Here is a 15,305-nt window from a genome sequence, read left to right on the forward strand (position 1 = left end):
AGTATAATTAAATATTTTTATTTATTAATATGATAAAAATATTAGTTAAAAATGTCTAAAAGGAAAATTTGCAAGAATATTAATATTTCTTGCAAATTTTCCTGAAACATTTTATTTTTTTTTATTTTGTCATTTATATTTTTCATTTATTTTATTCACCATAATTAATATGAAAAATTATTTTTGCTTTCTATATTTCACTTAATAAAAACTGGGTTTTTTATTAATTAATTATTCTATTTTATTATTTTTTTATTGCTATGCAAATTTATAAATATATATATTTTTTTTATAACTGTTAGTAAAATTAAATTGTTTAAATTTATGTAGAATAATGATAGATACATATATTTTTAATAGGTCTATATTTAAATTATCACCTATTAAATTCATTTTACATTATAAATTTTTATTTGCTATAAATTTTATTAATTTAAATTCTTTGTCTAACTAAACATTACACTCTACATACTTTGCTCTATTAAAAGTTAAAGCTCTATTAAGTTAAATAGCCGTAAGTTGCTATTTCTATGTGGCTCATTGTATTGATTTATTATAAATATTTATTACTGTTTTTATACATTAATAATCTTTGATAGATTCGATAAGATTTTATGTAATCTTAATTTATTTTTATTCGTATTTTGTTAATAGCTAAAAAATTTTGATTTTTTACTTTTTGAAGTGTATACATACAATGTTTGAATGATAGGTATTAGTTTTTAAGATTAGATTCTCGAACATAATTAGTTTATGGTATATCATCAAAATGATGGTATATGGTATATCGCAGGACATGATCTAATCAAATAGAATTTTATCATAGCGGATATTTCTTTAATGATAAATAATTTGCTAAGTAAAAACTAGAATTAAATTTTTTTATCGTATGAAAAATACTATACCTGAACTGTATTCGAACCGGGACATTGTGGATAAAGTCTGAAATGGCACAGAAATCAGAGCAGTTTTATCATCATAACAATATCCTCAAATAATATGATCAACATATTTTTCATCCAGAGTTGTAATATTTATTGATAATTATGTCTTCTATGTACTGTAGTTATATAGTATGAGCCAGTTAAACCGTTTTCTTGTAACTAATAGTTACTATTAAATCTAATACAGTTCTGACTTGCGAAGAATTTAATAATACTGTTATTTCATTAATAATTTATTTGAAAATACTATTTTTATTATGTATCTTTACATCATCCTTAAAGTAAGTTGTTTCGGGGTTTTAAGTTCTTATCTTTAATTACCAAAGTAAAGAAATAAATCATTATGTTCAATATCTATTTATTTTAATTATGTGATCTTAATTCGGAAGTAGTAGCATCTCTCCCTTTTTTCCCGAAGTTCTGGATTCGTATCCCAGTAAGATAAGACGTATTTTCACACAACACAAAAAATTTAGTTTTTTATTATTATTTTTTTAAAATTTATTATTATTTTTTTAACTGAATTTTTACGGGCATCGACTGCTAAGGTCATTAGCCCTCGACACATTCTTTAAAAGAAATTATTATCTCCATCAGGATCGTCATATGTAAGGGTGTAAAGGGCCCTTACATTTTATTTAAAAACACAAACTTCACAATAAACATTAAGACATAAAAGACAAGGACAACCACAAACACTTACGGGGTGTAAAGGGCCCCAATATTAAAATTTGAGATAGGTTCTCAAAAGACCATAAAAATTAAAATTTCAGCTTATCAATACCATATCTTTCTTTCTTCTACGAGTCTCATTTATAGTTTGTTTAAGCACCCTCGGGGCGACCAGAACCGCCGTTGAGCAGTATATCAGTCGCGCCAGGGTGCCGTGGCAGTTGAATCCTTCTTATAAACAGGCTATAGGCATGCACGGCATACATCCATAGCCTCGCGCCCTTAATCCACCCTTGAGGGTCCCCCATGCCATCATCGGACACACCCCGACTCACTGCTCTAGAATGCAGGTGAGCCAAAATGGCCTAGGCAAGAGGGCTACCTCCCGTCACTATGCGTGCCACGCTTCGAGACTCCCTTATATTTATATATATATATAAAACTACCGCTTAGAGTATCTTTTATCACAGCTTAAAACTTCCATTTTATAGACCTTTAAGAAGTCCACTGGCGTGTAAAAATGCAACTATATTTTCTTCATTTCCATTATCCAGATCAGCACTAATATTATTTGTAAGACGGAACCTCTTTCTGAGGTCCTCATATATGGTACACTCTTCTATTAGATGTTTGATTGTCAGTGTTTTATTACAAACACCGCACATTAGTCTCCCTTCGCCGGTTAACAAATATAAATTTGTTAATCGCGTGTGACCGATTCTAAGTCTGGTCACCGCTACTTGTTCACGACGAGTCAACTTAAAGTCGCTTTTCCATTTATAAGGAGAAGTTTTTACCGAGTTTAATTTTGTATTTAAACTCCTCCATTCAGCGTTCCACTTGTTTCTTACTATGTTTGTTAGACGGTTTTTAACATCTGCCACTCTTACAGGAAATGCATCCAAATCATCGCAGACTGTTGTCTTTCTGGCAGCTTCGTCCGCGATTTCATTACCTGTAATACCAGCATGCCCCGGAGTCCATACAAATACGCATCGCTGTCCTCGTTGTTTTAGTACGTATAAAATGGACAGGATGTTTGAAATTAGGACAATGTTCTTGTTCCGAATTGCGACAAGTGCACTTAATGAATCAGAACATATTAGCACTCTCTCTTCGCAATAGTGTTCAGTGTAGCGAAGAGCTTGCTGAATTGCAGTGAGTTCTGCCGTGTAGACACTGGCCACATCTGGCAGTTTCCAAAAGTGGGCTTCTTCATTTACATATATCGAGCATCCGACACCATGTTCGGTTTTAGAACCGTCAGTATAAATTCTAATATGTTCTTCGTAACTACTGACGGTTGCCAAAAATTCCTGCTGATGATCACTGCTGGTTTCTTTTATATTTCTCCTTGAGAGAGATCCAAACTTGTATTTACCGCTGGAAAGAGCCATGGCGGTATTTCTCTAGTAGAAATTGCTAGTGTCTCTGGTATAGCAATTTCAAATTTTCTTCTTAATTCGTGGTACCTTATTCCGGCTGGTCTTGAATAGGTAGCACGATGTTCATATACTGCAGCCATAGGATGATTCGTAAACAATTTATTTATATGAGCAGGGAAAGCCCATACATTTGCTGCATATCTTAACAAGAGGATCTCTCTTCTATAATGTAGTGGCATTATTCCGGCTTCAAACATCAGACTAACCGCCGGACTTGTGCGGAAAACGCCTGTTGCATATCTTATTCCGCTGTTATGAACTACGTCTAACTTTCTTAAGTGCGACTTTCTAGCGGATGAATATACGATACATCCGTAGTCTAGTTTAGATTGAACCAATGCTTTATACAATCTCAATAATGTCTCTTTGTCTGAGCCCCAATTTAAGTTCGATAAAAATTTAATAATGTTTAGGGCTCTTTTGCACTCAAGTCCTGTATATGTAATCCCCATGTAAGGGATTTATCCAATACTAGTCCTAAATATCTTACGCTGTCTTTATATTGTATTGGATTATCATCAATTGTCAACGCAGGACTTTGATGAGGAATTCTCTTCCTACAAAAGTGTACACAGCACGTTTTTTCTGGTGAGAATTGGAATCCGTTATTCCTTGCAACTTCATTTAGAGCATTGATCACTCGTTGCAATTTGTACCTCACCATAGCAGTCTTGTTGCTGGCATACACAATTGCCAGATCATCAACATAGATGCTTTTGCTGATTTCTACTGGAATGGCTAATATCAATTTATTAATGGCAATGGTAAACAAGGTGCCGCTCAACGGCGAACCCCGCGGTATGCCATTTTCCAAGATGCCATTATTATTATTATTATTATCTATCAATTTTTTTATCAAATGTTTTAGGATTCCAGCCAGAATAAAACCAAATATAGAAAAGTTAATTGCTGTTAGGCATTCTTCTTCTTAAATCAATTATAGACATTCATTACCCTGGAACAACAGACTTACGTTACGAAGGAACAGACTGTAGATATTTAATTTTGTCAAAAAATGAAAAAAGTATTTAGTTAATTCAGTCCTGTTTCTAAGATTAAATGTACTTTTACATTAAATTTCCTTTCAATAAATTTTTAAAAGCCCAAGATTGTGAAAAATTATGGATTATTTTATTATTATTTTTATTCTGATAACTTTTTTTAATCTTTATTAATTATTTACCTTTAAAAATTTAAGTAGTGAATTAAATTTATTAACAGTTTATTAACAGGGGGGGGGCAGTTTTCAGTTTTTTTTATATATAAATTGAATTATTTAAATATAAATTTATAATTACGTAAATTTACATGATTTGGTACTTCTCTGATATTTCCCCCAATTTAAAAAAATGTCATTATGAATCGTTGGGAAAAAAAGCATAAAATTTGATATTCACTTTATTTTGGGATGGAAAAGTAATTTTTTATAATTATCTTTCATTAGATCAGAATAAGTAAGATGAAACACGAAATGTCTATGAAAATTCATGCAAAAAATGATCGTTGGGTATGTAAAAAACGAAAGTGCCGTGAAGATAACATCGAGCAGAAAGGGAACTTTGTTGGAAGGTAGCAAATTTTAACATTAATGTTTACAATTGTAAACATTACTTTTAATTAGTCAAGGTTAACAAGCGAAGCGAGCGTAAGTTAAGTTTGGTTATATTGTAGTTATAAATTGATTTCTACAATTAAAAACGCGTTTCACCACCGAAATTGACATTGATAAATTAAATTTCATGCAAATATGAGTGAACTGGACAAAAAAAAGTGGGAGGGTAATAACAGATAAGACCCTTTTAAATTTATACTAAAATGACTACACTGGTGGATTAAATCATTACAAATTTAATTAAATCTCTAAAATGAGATTATCTTTTGTTGTAGTTATTGTTCTACCTATCAAGCAATAGTACAGTTAAAAATAAATACATCGAAACAATAGCACTACAGTTTATTTTAAAACATTTGTAGAATTATAATAAAAGGTAAATATACCGCGTAAATGATTATTACTTAATTTTCCTCGACAAAAAGGCTTCTTTTTTACCAAATTGCTAGATTTTCCCTTTTCTTATTCAGCATAATTATTCCTTATTAATAAAAAATATTTTAAATTATTAACCTACAAAAAATAAAAGTCGTTTTTTTCCCTATCATTCCATGGTTAACAACAATATTTATTTCATTCCTATAATTAAATTTTTAGAAAAGCTATTTTATTTAATTACTAGCAGACCCGGCAATGCTTCGCTATTGCGAGGTTTGAGTATACGTATAGATTAAATGAAATTAATTGAAAGTTTGATAAAATCTGAACATTACTGAACTTCACAAAATTTAAACTTTCACTTTATAAAAGTGGTAATGTAAATAAATCCAATCGGCAAAACAACAGGCACTACCTATCGGATTTAATTAAAACTATTCTTTAAATACATCAATATTTTAAAAATACCCCTAACTTTCTTTCTACTGGCCAAATGGAGATTTAAATAGCACTAAACCTTCTCCGGACAACGCGGATCATTTTTCAAAAGCCCGTGCGTAAATCGGTCTAGTAGTTTTTTAGTCTATAGCGGACACACATACGAACATTGCCTTTTATATAAATAGAAGATTATTATATATATATATATATATATAGAAGATTATTATTATTATTATATATAGAAGATTTATATATTAAAAGATCTGTATATTGAACAAAATTTCAGAACATGTTCTATTAGTAAAAATAAAGAAGAAAGTTCATATAAAAATAGGCTTGGAAACGTTTTCTTAGTGAGTGTTGGCTAGCAAAAGATTTCGCCTTGACTTCTGCGCTTTCGGTAAAATCAAGCCATATTATAAGTCTTGGGACCCAAATTATAAAGTAAATTTAGTGATTTTTTAATGAAATCTGACCTGAAAAATTGAAAAAGAAATATCCATCTCAAAACGTTCTTTTTAGAAGTTTTCAACAAATCTTGAGGTTAAAAACTATGATAAAAAGGCACATTGTTTTATGTTTGGCGTAAAATAACTTTATTAAATTTAAATAAACACGTGAAAGTTTTAAACAAATATTGTACAGTATTTAATTCGGAGTAAAATAGTAGTACGAAATATGAATAAAGCCAACAGATATTAAATAGAAAACTAATAATTTCGAAATATATTGAAAACGTACCAAATTGTAGCAGATTTTGATTAGGTATAAACAAAACAACATTTGCAATATTTATATAGCGTCACGAAAATCCACTCGGAACCGTCATTACTGGATACCAACACAGGTTCCACGCAAATATTTCTTGTCGTTTTATAGGCAACAAAATATTGGGACCAGTTATTCTCAACGAGAATGTTTCGGGTGCTTCATAAATAAACTTTTTGCAAAATAATTTCCCAGATCTATTAGGTTTTTCTATGATAATAAGAAGGCAGATGATATCCAAACACAATGAGTAAACTCTCCATTTTTCTCTAGCAGTCAGACAACATTTAAATCCAACTTTTCTAAGCAAATAAATTGAACTAGTTTAGAAAAGTCGTCTGACTTAACATGTTGGGAGTACTACATTTGGGGCTACGTGAAATCATTGTGTATGAATATAATTGCAATACAAGAGGAAGAATTAGATATTAGAATTTTCACAGTGATAAAACTTACATAAAACGACTTACGATTGTGTTTATTCTCTGTAGGCTTTATTCATAGATACTTCTTTACTCAGAATCAAATTCTCTACAAGATTTGTTTAAAACTTTCATGTGTTTATCCATTTAACAAAGCATTTTACGTCAAAGATAACATTTTTTTTTTTTTTTAGCCCAATCTTTTGTCATAAACCATAGCTTTTTCGAATGGTACTAAAAATACGGATCTGGGATCTTTTATGCAATTTTTTCGGTCGGATTTTACACAAAACCACTAAGTTTAGCCCTTAAATTGAATCCCAAGAATTACAGTCTTCTTTTTCTGTTTAGCCTCCGGAACCATCGTAAGGTGTATTACTTCAGAGGATGAACGAGAATGATATGAATGAATTTATTTGAAGTTTAGTCTTGTACAGTATCAGGGTCAACCATTCGTGAGATGTGTGGTTAATTGAATCCCAACCACCAATAATGGGGAATTACAGTCTGGCTTAATTTTACTTAAGACGCAGAAATCAGGCGAAATCTTTAATGGCCGACACTCGTCAACGAAGCGTTTCGTATCCTATGTTTACACATACATTCTTCTATATTTTCAACAGTAGAATATGTACTGGAAGATTGTTACATTCTTCGTGAATCACTGTTTTATATATAAAGTACTGAAAACATAGTTGTAGGATTTTCCCGTCACGTTGCTTACTAACGTTAACATAGTTTAGCAAGTGAGTGCTACACTAGCGCTCCTTGTGGTGAGACAGGGTACTATTGACGCAGTATATTCACTTAGTCACTAGTTAAGAGCATTTTCTGGGATGGGATGCGATTTTGCAAAAATTTGGTTTTGGAAGTGTTATTATTTTTTAATTGTTAACAAATGTACCTAAGAAAATTAAGACTTTAATTAGGAGAAATCTGGAAATACTTAGGGTGACTTTGCTCTTCAATCTCGCCATTTCGACCTTTTAACTTTAAAATTTAAATGTCCCATATATCGTCGTAATCTGACCAAATTTGATCAAAATCGGTCTAGTAGTTCTGGAGATATAAGGTGATTTAAAGTGTAACTCTGACATACACACTTATATACCAACATCCGGAATATTTTCATCTGGTTTTTTGGATTCCTTAGGTGTCAAAACGACAAGATTCGGTGAAAACCGCATATGCCCAAATTGAACCGATTACAATACTTTCCCTTCTACAGCTATAGCGTTAGACGGGAAAGTAAAATGGTATAAATTTTATTTTGGGATATAAAATTTAGTTATTTGGTTTTGTTTTTTAATAGCTTTAAAAATATTATATTGATATTAGGTTAGCAATAATTTTGAAGTATAAAAAATTGCCCGAATTAACCTTAACAACGATTAACTACAGTCATTCACTCCTCTCGTGATAAAACTTACAATATACAATTAATTTTCATGACCTTCATGATTTTATTTATAGACCGATTTGCAAATACTTTTTGTCTTGATCATTATTTAAACAACTTCTCTTCAAATAAGTAATCAATCAGATATAAGACAAGCAGACTGTTTGTTCAGACGTGTATTATTTGCAGTGACTTATGTTAGAAAACTGCAGTCATGTAATAGGTAAGGTAAGCCAACTCATTTTGTACTTAACAAAATAATTTGCTAATACGAATCTGCTAAATATTTTACAGTATGAGTAATCTTAATTTATTTGACTAGCACAGTATTACCAATCAACCACGTCTGTTCATTTTCAATGTCATCTGCAGATATGTCTGCTTCATTTTTTTTTAATCCGAGCTAACGTATTTTTTAACACTAGTACACATAAACTCTCACCAACATATACACAGCTGATTTTCTTAAATAAAAACTTACTGCGAACTGGTAACTTGTTAATGCTATACTACTATGTTCATACTATTGCCGAGCTAATTCTATTTTTTGTATAACCTATAACGAAAAAGAAATCACGTCAGTGATCTTACTTTATTCACCTTCACTTTTATGTAAACTTAGATAATTCTGTTTAATTTCACTACTCATTTTTTTTAAACAACTGAATAAAAATTAAATAAACAAAACCTTGTACATTATTTCGATTTTACGCCCATATGGAACGACTGTAAAAAAAAAAAATACCTAATAAATTTCATAATAAAGTTTTCTTTTATTATTACTCTTATACAAATTTTCTTTTTATAAATTCTTTTTATAGATTTATAATTCCGTATTTATTTAATATAAAAAGAAATATTTCACAATGAAAAGCTAACGTGATGGGATGGAAACGAAATGCATCCCTAGGCCGAGTTAATTACTCCTTCAAAATAATTAATTGTGAACAAATAATATTTGATATTGAATTCTATGAACTATTATTTTCTAAATGAATCCCATCAAGGAACAGTAAGTCGCCTTGGCATTCCAGATGTTAGAGGGATATAAATTCACTTGCACTATCGAGTATCAGAAGTGTAAACCTGGCAACTTGTTGGATCGCGCTAATATTCTTGTATTAGCCAAAGAAATTGGAATGCAACTAAATCCATCTTAAATTCACTAAAATAATAATACACAAAACTTGAAAAATTAGACCCGCGATATAAAATAGCCCTTTTAAAAAAACAAGCCCGATCAGAATCATCCAGCAGCAAGAGACTCTGTCCAGGTTCTGAGATAAGTAGGGAGTAATAAACTCCCGCCAACTTTGCATTCCATTCCATTCCAAAGAAATCTGCGTGGCTTACTTTGAAGAAAATCACTATTACCGACTAAGATAACTACCGGTCTGTGATCGCTTCCACAGACGTTTTTAGAAACGCGCCAGGTACGACATAGAAGTAGGAAAGCTGAACACAAGAACAGATCGACCCATCGTTCAACAACCAAAGTTTCAAATTTTGCCTCAATCGATCAAATATAGGGCCTCTGGAAGAACAGGATGTTGAGCTCTATGAAGAGTGATGGGTATTGAAATCGCCAATTATTAGACAGGGCAAAAAAAGAGATCACCCACATTTATATCGGAATTTGGAGGTAGGTATTTGGTTGCTGGGAGGACATTGGACCGGAGGCCGCACTTGGACAAACGTCCCTTCATGAAGTGCTACAAATGAATGCCAACCGGTACGTGGCGGCCCTTGACCTGCTATGGGCCGCTGCGGTGGATGGAGGGGTGGACTTTGTACTTCTAACCCAGCTCAACAATATATTAGTCGATTAAGGAGGCTGGATAGTGGATGAGTACGGAGATGTGGCAGTAGCGGTCTCCAACCGATACGTTGTACTAGACGTGGTCAAAGGAAGAGGTTTTGTAGCAGTTGTCTGACATCATACATCCTAGTCAGCTGCTATTTCTCCACCAATAGGAGAATGGAATACTTTGAGGACGTGTTAGCCAGACTGGAGGACTTGGTGAGGTGGGCGGGTGGGCCAGTGATCATCAATGGGGTCCCAACGTCAACTTCATGGAGCCGGACGGAACAAGGTCGACGGGAGGAGGGGGCATACTCCCGTCGACCGGAGAGATCCCTCCGGTCCACCAGAGGGACCGGAGAGATGTGTATTTTTGTGGTGAGGGGATCTATTGCTGTAGTGAGGGGATCCACTAAAATGATGAAGCACGGGACGAAGCCTGGCGACGCCTACGGCTAGGGAGTTAACCTAAGGTTAGCCTAAGGTGTTGTCCTGGTTTATCCACATGCAAAAGTGGGGGCGAAGCTATCCCGATGATGGTATGGGGAACCCTCAAGATGTGAGAGGACGGGTCGCGTGAGGTAAACACTAGATGTGCGAAACACGCAGCTGGTGCTTCTTAGATTAGAGACGGGAAGAGCAGATCTCCAGCTCAGGGATGAACTGGCTGTCCAGAAGAGGATTTCGGCGTATCCTAATGACGCTAGGGAGACCCCCCTCCGGTGGAATGCCTCTACTAGGGGAGAGACAGGGAGGGCAAGCTGCTGACCCGACACCCTGAGGTGACCAAGTGATGCTTGATTACCGGACTGGTTGCCTTAGAGGTGTTCAAATCAGAAGAAAAGAAAAGGTATTTGGTTGCAGATATTCGTTTTAAATGGCGCTTATATTTTCACTGAGGCTGCAATAGTGTTTGCCACTGATCTGAGTAGCTAATACAATTTCCTTCAGGAAAACTGCCATACCTCCACGTCCTCTGTCCTCAGTTTGATGTACAAAACTAACACCGGGTTGTACAGGATTCTTCATGTTAAGGGTGTTTCTGTATTCCCGATAAGCCACAGGAAAGGTCACTTTTCCTCAGTAAATTCTTCAGTATAGCATTTTCTTCCTTATATAGGGGACATTCCTGAGATTTTTCCGAGTGTGGACCTTTACAATTAATACATTTTTTTAATCCAGCGAATGTGCTATCATCATGTCCTTTACGGCTGCAACGTGCACAATCTTGTACCTTTCAGCAACCAATTTCGTTCTGATCAAACCCCCTGTCACTAAAAGCATATTCTTGGGTTCGATATACGTATATGGTCACACACAGACAGAGAGGTAGCCATTTTTTATTCGCTCAGGGACAGTCGGAGTAGAAAAGATAAAAGTAAGTGAGGATGTTGGCACATCAACACCATTCCCCTCTCTCAATAACCTCTGCACAGAAGTGATTGACCTCCCTGATAGCTATTCTGAAAATTCAATACCAACCAAGTTACGGCAAAAGATCATTCCCCTTCTGGAATTTAGTGAATGGAATTTTAGAATTTAACTTCTGACTCTGTTTATCATCAATTACCTCAATCAGAGTGCCACTCTTAAGTTTTTAATAGATTTAGGAGAGCCACAAGCCATTACAATGCATTTATTTATTAGGAATGAGAAACCTTAGAAAACGATTTACCTTCCTCGTTAAACTTGGTAAAAGAAACCGTTCACTATTTCCGCTCATTTCGATTGTATAACTTTTTTTGAAAAAAATTTTTCTTGGTGTTTTTCCCAGCCTAAAAGAAACATATTGCTACCATATTTTATGGATAAAGATATTATGGAGTTATAAGTTGCTGGGCTTTGAATATTTTTTAATATAAATCTTATGTAATTTTACTTATCGATATCTATATGCTAGTGTGAAGCGAACTTGTATGTATGTGTGTATATGTATATAAATTTATATTATTTTTAATAATTGGTGCTAGAAGAAACAGGCTGCTTAAAAAAATATTTATTCCTGAGAATAACACTTATGTATAGTAGTGTACTAGAAGAATAAATTATGATTTAATTTTAGATTAGATTGTAAATAACAATTACAATATATAATTTTATTTTTGTACATTAATAATGGTGGTTGACTTTTGTTTTTTTCAGTTTAGAAATTAAACGCAGATTGCGGGCGCTGATAAAACAGAGATCCTCATTTTGCAGCAACATGTGATCACGGGATTTGACGACAACAAAATAAATTATTAAGAAAGGAGAGGTTCTTTTGCTGATGTTATGTACCCACTACTTTTGGATTTAAATAAATTGAAAATATAATATTTCATCAAGATGTTATATTTACGAAAAAAAATACATAAAACATTTTATTTTTTTCATTAAAAAAATATGATTATTTTTATAATATAAACAATATACTTTTGAAAATGTACGTATTTAATAAAAATTATAATATATTAGTTTATCTTATTTATAATTTGCCAGTGAAAAATCTGTTGTTTTTTTGTTTTTATTTAATATATATTTAATTATTAAAGAATAAAAAAAAGGACTGACAGAATCGTAAAAAAGATGAATTTATGGAAGCTTTACAGATCATTCCAGAAACAAAATACTATTTTACTCAAATTAAATAAGCAGTCTCATCAACATCACATGATTATATGTTTGCACCATGTTTGTCACAATTCTCTTTTATTCTCTCCTAAAATTTAAAGCCCTGTTGTTTCAATTTGCTTTTAGGTTATCGTTTTTATTCTTTTCCGACTTCTCTATTTGCACCTCTACTGATCCTTTTACCATCGTTTTGATCAATTATAAGGAGAGGCGTAAAACGAGATGAGTTGACCATCTCATAATTTTTGTTTTTGTTTACCTGTAAAATTGGAAATTCAGGATTAATAATTATTTTTTTTTTTTCGTTTTATATTTTATTATTATACCAGATTACCTTATCAAAAAAGTATGATCAATCATCTTAATCCGTTTACAAGGTTTCACTACAAGTTTTTGATTTTCATCCGGAAGGTTACGGGTTTGATTCCTGGTCAAATATAAAATTTTATTTACGAGTTAATCTTTCATTATCAAAAAGGTTGAGAATGAAGTAAGTGAGTTTCTCGGCCGTTGAACAAATTAAAAATTGTAATTATTTACGATAGTAAATTAGCTTTAATAAAGAAATTGTTGTATATAAAAAGTTTGGGTTTTTTAAGTTATACGGAATTATTTCAAGGGCAGTTAAATTAACTCTTATAGATCTACTTTTACGGATAAGAATATATAATTTTATGGCCAATCCGACCCTCTTATGCTGAAGTGAAATCTGAGCTCTTTTGAGGAAAGTGGAAGAAAGCAGTATAAATGTGCTTAATAAGAAATTTAGACATCAGAGGAAAGTTAAATATTATTTGTATTAGCCAAAAATTATGTGAATACTATGGAAATAAGTTGAAGAATCATATCAGCATAATTCCCAAAAAAAGTTTATGAATTATAAGCTAGGAGGAAAAAGAGGCGAATGAAGATCGTTATAAAATTGGGAATATAATTTTTTTGGTGCCAGAACAGATTGTATACAGCTTGATCACTGAAATGAAGAAGAAAATTTAATATTAATTCATATAATCCACTACAAGACTGAGCTTTCGTTATACTTAGAAAAAAATAAGGTTTTTTTTTTTAAATACTCTAATTCTTGTATAAATAAAAATACTCATTTGAATAATTATTTAGAATGTTAATGTTTCCATTTCATTCAAACTAAAGCGAATTATTGTCTTTTTTGCCCATAACTTATGATTGCCAAATTTATTTAAAGAGAATATTTATAACAAATGTCATGTCTCAAGAATATTTATTCGTCTATTAATTATTTTTAGACTTAGATTTAAAAACTTATTTCAAATTACGCCTTTTTCAATTTCTTACAAATTCTACAACTTTATTGATTATGGCTTCAGACATGAAGGACGAGATTCTAGCAGCATATGTTTATATCGAGGAATATATTCAGACTCGATCGTTAGTACTCGATCGTTAGTACCAATGGTTGCTTTTAGAAATCTGATTAATAACAAAAAAGAGATCTACAATCAAGAAAATTGAGATGATAATTTTCAAGATAAAGGTTGTATAAACAATTAAGCAAATATTTTGAGTTGTGATTTTGAATTAAATCTAATTAAATTAATTTACTATCAGATTTTTAGACCAATTAAAACAAATTTAAACAATATGGAAAAATTTTCAATAAGCTGTAAAATCATATTTCAAAACGTATTATATTTTAATTGTAATATGAAAACAATTTTAATTCTTTTACAAAATGGACTCATGAAAGGCAACTTTGCCTAAATAAAGATAAAACGGTTGTGGTTCACTTCAAAACCAGTCACAAGCTTAATAATAAGTTTCCGATTATCAAAGCTCGTGGTTGTAATTGTACTATGAATAATAACGGATGTGATTGTAAAATTTTACAAAATATAGAGGAATTTACAAATCTAAGAATTACTTATTAAACGAAAATGGAAAAGTTATGTAACAGATCTACTAAAACACTTCATACAGTAACTAGTAAGTAATTTTATTATCTCAGTGATACGTTGCCTTCAAAAATAATGATTTTGTTATGTAAATCAATGTTTGAATCATTAATTTGTTACGGAGTTGAAGTTTAGAATTTAAAAGAAAATGATTGAACTGAAAAAATTAAAAAACTTCAAAATAGAGTGATTAAAATAATCACGAGTAAAAACTATCGGATGATTGGAAGGAGAAACTACTTTAACGCTGTATCAACGCTACCACCTGCACGTTTTTATCAGTTAATATTGATATGTATGTTAGATACGAAAAATTAAGTAAAAACAAAAAAAAAAAATATTCTTCAAACTAGGTACAACATCTATTTACTGTTTCTAAATATAATCTCTTATATAAAAGATAATGTCCTGACTGATTCACTGACTCATAACCAACATACAACCAAAACTATTATAGGTAGAGACTTGAAATTTTCAGGGTACCTTCCTATCTCTAAGTAGGCGTGCACTAAGAAAGGATTTTGCGAAATTTTAATTTGATGGGGTTCAAATCGATAAAACACTAAATTTCGCGTTAACAGTGCTATCTGTTGGATCATTATCTGTTGGACGTAAAAGAAAGATACGCTATATCAAATATTTTACGATTCCATTGCAATGTTTCCGATATGTGTGTCCGTTATAGACTAAAAAGCTAATGGACCGATTTACGCGCGGGGAAGAAGGGAGAAAGGAAAAAATCGGAAAAGGGAAATAGGGAAAAATCGAAAAAGGTAAAAGGGAAGAAGGTGAAAATGGAAAAAGAAAAAAGGGAAAAGGGAATGGTGGAACAGGAAGGGGATTAAAAAAATTTAATTAAAATTAAAAATTAAATAAAATAAA

The sequence above is a fragment of the Lycorma delicatula genome, chromosome 1 (assembly GCF_047948215.1).
Source record: "Lycorma delicatula isolate Av1 chromosome 1, ASM4794821v1, whole genome shotgun sequence".
NCBI classification, from domain to species: Eukaryota; Metazoa; Arthropoda; class Insecta; order Hemiptera; family Fulgoridae; genus Lycorma; species Lycorma delicatula.